This window comes from Callorhinchus milii, unplaced genomic scaffold (genome assembly GCF_018977255.1).
Source record: "Callorhinchus milii isolate IMCB2004 unplaced genomic scaffold, IMCB_Cmil_1.0 Scaffold2, whole genome shotgun sequence".
NCBI classification, from domain to species: Eukaryota; Metazoa; Chordata; class Chondrichthyes; order Chimaeriformes; family Callorhinchidae; genus Callorhinchus; species Callorhinchus milii.
The window spans coordinates 17,914,820-17,922,130 of NW_024704743.1; positions in this window are offsets into that span (position 1 = coordinate 17,914,820).

The window sequence follows — 7,311 nt, forward strand, 5'->3', positions numbered from 1 at the left end:
AATTAACGCAGTATTAAAAGCAGTTCTGCACTCAGTAAGAGACAAAGAAAAACAATGTATAAATCGGATTTCTGTGGCAGTCTACAAATGATCTTCTGAGATAGACAGTTCCTGCTCTTTGCAGCAATTAACAGCTGACCAGGGATTCCTAACACATCAGGAAGCAGGAGCGAAACATTTCAACATGACATTGGAGGCCCAGAGAACCAGCAGATTGTAATATGATAATGTTTGGTGGATTTAGTTGCACAAAATATTAATCCATGTGACAGAGGTTATTTATTAGGAAGAATCATTTCCAACTTGATCTCTAAATTCTTATTTTCCGAGCTCATGTATTGGCCATGTAAGAACATAATAATGACCTCTTGCCCACATGCATTTATTTCATCTTTAGCACAACAAGGACCACTTCAGTTGTATGATGGCCAGATATTCCTGGTGCACTATCACTGCTGATACACACTCAACCTCATTCATTATTGCTCAAGTACATATGTTGCAAGACTCTGAAAACAAAATAAAAGGTGTTTTTAGCCATTACAATTTGGATATTGTTTTGTCCCTATTTATTTTCATTCAGAAGTTCTAATTTTTTTTTTAGTAATGATCAACACAATTCTGCCCAAAACCTAGAGCATGAAATTTTGATCAAATGACTGTGAACATAGGAGGAATTTAACCCTATTAACAAATAAAAGAAATATCAAAAATTGTATAAGAGTTCTCACTAGCACTGAGAAGTTCAACCTGAAATATTAAAAAAAACTTTCCTGAGAGCTGAATATGTCCACTATTCACTTTTCCATCAAATGGGATTTGAGTTCTCACACCTCAAATGATTAGAACTTTGGTTTAGTGCCTTAGGCAGTCATCTATAATGTTAGAGAACCCACCCCCCCACCTCCCCTCCCGTTATATTGATAGTGACATTGAAGCTTGTTTCTATTGATGACTGACTTTAACACTGGCAGTTTCTTCATTAACAAATGGCCCCTAAATAGAATCCATTTTGAGAATTTTAGGAGAGCAACAAACCTTTGTGAAAGGTAAGTCCTTCCCAGGATCCTTCTTAAAAGGATCTGTGTTTTAAGCACTCCGAGATGCCGCCCAGCGTGAAGGGGGCAAAATAAATGCAAGTTGATGTTTGAAGTCTTTTTTGTGTAACATGCAATGAAGCACTCGACTGCTGGATCAAACTGTATACCGTATTGAGATATTTATTCAGTGTGTCAATCTGACTCAGTTGGCGTGTTGGTAGCATGCTCGCACTCTCACCACTGAGTCAGAAGGTTGTGGATTCAAGCCCATGTTGGGACTTGGAACTCACATAGTCTAAGAAGACACTCCAATGCAATGCTAGGTGTGTGCTGCATTGTCAGATGCCTTCCTTTAGATACTATGTTAAAACCCAGACTGTCTGTTCAGGTAGACGCTAAAGATCTCGTGGCACTACTTAAAAGAGAAGGGAATTGCTCCTGGTGTCCAGGCCAACAATGCTCCAAATAAAATTGATCACTCACTCCATGGCTGTGGGACATTGCTGTGTACAAACAGCTGCTGCAGTTACCCACAAGTTACACTATTATATATATTATATATTATATTCTGTGAAGCACTTTGGAACATTCTACTGATGTCAAAGGTGTTATACCAAAAGCAAGGATTATTATTACTTCGGGGAGAAGGGAGTGAGTGAGGAAAAAATGTCTGGACATTATTACTCCAGTTGAATCACAGCTCCACTAATGATATTATTTGTGGTTAAGAAGATGTCCTTTGATGCCCCCTTATTGCAACTAAGATCAGCTCCTTGCAGAAGAACAAAAGAAATCATAGAAGAAAGGAACTTGAATTGACAAAAAACGAAATGACAAAGTTTATTCAGCAAAGAGTTCAAATCCCAAGAGACAAATTTAAAAATGAGAAGGTAGAAATAAGAAGTCAAACAGAACTTTTTAATAATAAGTTATCAACTTTTGCTGATAAAAGTTACCATGGAAGGCCATTGAAACAGTCAGTATGAATGAGTTTAAGAGGCAATTTTGTTTTGGTCAGTCAAGTATCTGACACACCCGACTAATCAAACAACCACTTCTGAAGAGTGAGGGGATAGATTGAGAATCAAAAAGGAACAGGCTTGTTGGGGCTAATGGCTTTTGCCTATTTCTGTGAATTGTTTTAGATAACATTTGAAAAAATTGGTTGAAGTGAGATATGTTTTAACATTTGACAAATCAAATGTATTGGAAATCTCAGTGCCAAGTTCTGCTAACAAGCTATGTTAACTTCTGCTCAATATTGGACTAAAATGTACAAACAATTTTTAAAAATCTTTATGAAAGAGCATCACTTTCATGGTCTCTTTAGTTACAGACTATAAAGCAGATATGGCACATTATTGATTGCTCAATGAAGCATCTCAGCATTACAAACTAAAATATTGGTTCCTGTTTTCTGGGAGCCATTTTATTGAATCCCATGGATTAGTTAGCCTGCAGGAAAGATTAACAATTCAGAATCAAAATCTTCCTTTGCTTCTTTTTTATTCTATGAAAAAAGAATTGGATATCTGGGGAAAACATTGCTTTGCATACTGCATATGCATTCACAGTATGAATAATGTCACTTATGAATGCAAGTGAATAATTATTGTATAATTCAACCAGAAACACTAGAAATTGCATTTCCAAAAATGGTGTTAATGCACTTTGAAGTCATATGCAATAAAATCTTCTTTAATCAAATGAGGTTAAATAAGAAGATAGACGATCCTCTCAATGCATAGTTTCTCAATCATAGAATCATAACATCTTTCAGCACATAAATATCATTTAGTCCATGAGATATTTGTTATATATATTAAGAATTATTATTCTGCTTGAACCACGGTTTTTGGCAGGTCATTCCATCTCTTAATAACCCACCCACATAAACAAATGTCTCTTATCTTCCTCTTTTTTCGGTGTTGGTAATGATTTTAAATTGATGACCTTCAGTTACCGACTCTGATCAAGATCTAGAAATATCTTCTTCCTGTTTCCATCATTGGAACACCTTATCATTTTGAACACCTTTATCTGGACCCTCACAACCTTCCTTGTCTCCAATACGACTTCATTAATGTTTAATATTACATGTTTATAAAGGATTGTCCCTTTTTTAACTACAGCATTATCTTTTGTTAACTATTCCAAAATTTCAAAGCCATCAACTGCACATGTATTAGTTAATCATTTTTTTGACAAAAGGACAAATCAATTTTCTTATGTTATATTATTGTTGGTCAGATGGGTGTCTGACACATGCAGAAATCCATCACCATGCTAAGGGTATCCAAACCAAGCTGAGATTTCCATGCATCCCACCTACACATTGAAATCCCAGAGATAGATTGTTGGAACGGAATGGGCACTCTCTCCCTGGAGGGACATATCTTGATTACCTAATTCCGGAAATATTAGGTGCAGGTTGGCAAGAGCTGAGGCTTGGGGATCCCAGAATGTGTGATTGAATCCTGCTGGAATCTAACCAGTTAAAATTACATAGCTTGCAATTATGTTGGTTAACTAAGAACAACCATTTTGGGGAATAATGGAGACTAATTGTTTAATCAGTTGTCCAATGAAAAGTCTGTAAGGAGTGCAAAAGCATGCTAACAAGTTATCTCTCCAGGGACTTTAGTTTTGATTTTTAAATTTAAAGTGAGCAGGGCAGCACATCACAATGGAAGTAAGTACATTATTACATTTAGATCGCTTTAAACTAGATAGAAAGCTTTGCCAATGGATGATCTAATACAGTTGATCCATATAAGAAGAAACCTTTGTGGCTGCAGGAATGTGTGTCATGTTCACCCCTTCCATTAATACTATAAAATATATCCAAAATATGGAGTCCTGTAGCATATTGGATAGAGCACTCGCCTCGCAAGTGAGAGGCCCTGGGTTCGATTCCCGGGCAGGGCGAAACATTAGACAAGTTTCCTTACTCCACACACTTCTGTTTACCAAACAGTAAGTAGGAATACTGGAGTGTTAACCTTTACAGTGAGTTCAAAGTGCTGATGTAGATGGAGCTTGAACCCACAGCCTCCTGGCTCAGTGGTGAATGTTTACCAACTGAGCCACGCTGACACTTTCAGTTCAATAAAAAGAGAAAATGCTGGAAATGGACAGCAACATCTGAAAGAACATAGGAACAGGAACAGGCCATCCAGCCCCTCAAACATGTTCCACCATTCTATAAGATCATGGTTGATCTGCACCTCAATCCCGCCTTTGCCCCATATCCTTTGATGCCCTTATCTAATAAATATGTATCTACCTCAGTCTTGAAAATTTGAATGGATCCAGCATCCACAGCTTTTTGGGGGAGAGAAAAAGATAGGTTAAGATTTCAGGCATCGATGCATAACCCTCCATTGTCAGAACTGGGTTGCGTGGACTGACTGGGAATTCAAACTCTGATCTTTCCATTCCAATGTCCTGGTGCTCAACCAATTTAGCTATCCAGGCTGTCTACAACATACACAAGAGCATCAGCAAGCACAGACATTCAGACAGCTAAATCATCTCGAGGTATATATATTCTATTTTCTTTATAATCTATAAAAATGATACATACCTAGAAGATAAAGGCAGAAACAACCAGGGCTCTAAAAATAAGTGTATGGGTAGCCTCACAATTTAATTTGAACCCATCAATTGTGCTGCTGTCATGTCACTCTCTCCTTGGTATTCATTAATCTCCGCATGTGTGCTGCAAAAACTTTTGACTATAATGCCAAATGCAACAAGTTTAAATAATTAGGATAACAGAAAATGAATAGTAATCCCTGTTTTTGATATAGTATTTATAACGTCTCAAAGTTTCTGTAAATTTAAGTGATTTGTAGGCAAATATACCAACTAATTTACGCATCACCTTATCCCAAACAACTATTAAATCAATGATTAATTTTATCTAGAGGATTATTGGCCAGGACACCAGGAGGAACGCCTTTTTGTTTTTGAATAGTGCCATGGGATTTTTAAAGTCTACCTGAAAAGGCAGATGGGACCTCAGTTTAACATTTTATTTCAAGACTGACACTACCTTACCCCTCACGCTGCTGAAACTCTGGTCCACGCCTTTATCACCTCAAGGCTGGACTATGGGAACTCTCTCCTCGCCGGCCTTCCCGCCACCTCCCTCCACAAACTGCAGGTCATTCAGAACTCTGCAGCTCGTGTACTGTCCCGCACCAGGCTTCGGGACCACATCACTCCCACCCTCGCTCGCCTCCACTGGCTCCCCATCCCCCAGAGAATCAAATTCAAGATCCTCACCCTCACCTACAAGGCCATTCACGGCCTTGCTCCCTCCTACCTCTCCGACCTACTATCCCCCTACCTACCTGCCCGTACCCTCCGTTCCTCTGGCTCCGGTCTGCTCCACATCCCCTGCCCCAACCGCCCTACTATCGGTGGCTGGGCCTTCAGCCTCTCAGCCCCTAGGCTCTTGAACTCTATCCCCCAGTGCCTTCACCTTGCATCTTGCCTTTCCTCCTTCAAGGCCGGTCTCAAGACCTTTCTCTTTGACCGTGCCTTCAGCTCCTCTCTCGACTCTCTAGCCCCTCCTCGCTCCCTCCCTTCCCTCCCCTCACCCTGACCATTTCCCCCCAATGCTCGGGTCCTGACCCAACTGTACAGCGCCTTGGGACGTCCTCCCGACGTGAAAGCTGCTCAATAAGTGGAATCTTGTTGTTGTTGTGTTGTTGTTGTTCTGACATTGCAGTGCTTCACCAGCACTGCACTGGACTGTCAGCCTGGACTATGAGTTCAAAGTCCTACATGGGTCTTGAGCACATTGTCTTCTGACCAAACATGGCAGCGCTACCAAGTGAACCAGGCGGACACCTCGGAGCTTAGATTTGGTAAATATTTTCATTGCTGCTCAAAAAGATAAACAAGCTGATAATTTGCTCTTTCCACTGAAAATGCTATGTTACAAAAATAACAAACCAACCCCTCTTATGTACTACATTGCACTTGTCATGTTCCCCTCCTGCATTTGAAGATCATCAAAAGATGAGATGGTACCATTTTCTCTGCACTCTTTCACTCAGGCTATATTGCCTGATCTTATTCCTGTCCATTCTTCTTCCCAATTCCTTCTGGTCACACTCCTACAATTTGCTGTGTCTATTCTTCTTCCTGATCTCTTCTTCCAATTGTTCCTCCACTGGAATTCTCTTTCTATCTGTGGATTCTTCCTCCCAATCTATCTCCGACTCTCCATTCCAATCGGTTATTCTAGCTCACTCATCTCATGTTGGTTAATCTCCCTATCTGCTCATACTTCCTGCTGATCTGTCTTTTTAACTACCCTCCCAATTTATCTCTCAACTCTCTGCTCCCTCTTCCAGCTAGTCTTTCCATATGCTGGTTCTTCCTCTCAATCTATCTTTCCAGCTCATTGCTTTCCATACTCGGCTGTTTTTCAGTCTTCTCATTCTCCCTTGTGGCTTAATTTTCCATCTGCCTCCTCATGTTCCATTTCTTTGCAGCTTGGTGCTCTGTTTACCAGCCTGTCTTTCCAGCTGAATTCTCATTCCTAGACTGTCTCTCCAGTTTACCAGTTTCTTTCTCTCTTTGCCACTCTACTTCATGATCTTTATCTCTACCTCCTTCCTTTCCTTCATTGGCTCTCTTTAGCTCTTCACTCTTCCCAGATATACACATTTTCACTGCAACAGTCAGAGGCTGTTAAGTTAAAACATGTTATGCTTGAATTACTGTGGTTACGTTAAATGTAACTGGGGTCACTGAAGCCAAATATTCTTCATGAAAAGTGCTAGCTCTGCAATTGAAAAATGTATATACAGTATATGATGAGTTTTAGCAGCTCATAGCTTAACCATTATGTAAGATGTACCACTTTCCAGCTTGCCCTATGTTAAATACTTATTATATTGTCCAATTCCTCTTTAGCAAGCACTCCTAAGCAACTAAATTGCAACAAGCATGCTTCACATTGTCTGACATAAAATTACCTTAGGTATTGCAATAGCGCCCTAGAGTGAGCCTTTCCATGACTGAGCAGGGATTTCACATACTAAAACTAGAAACTTTGAATGAACAATCAATATTCAATACCCAATTCCTATTACTCCTCCCCTTATCACTGGATTTTTTTTCATAGTTTGAACATGTTACTGTTTCTTGTGCAAATAAGTGTAATCTTACATGTATCTACATTAAAATCCATCTCCTGCTCCTGGGTACTTCTATTTAATTGGTTTAGATCTTCCTGAATGCTATTTTTCGT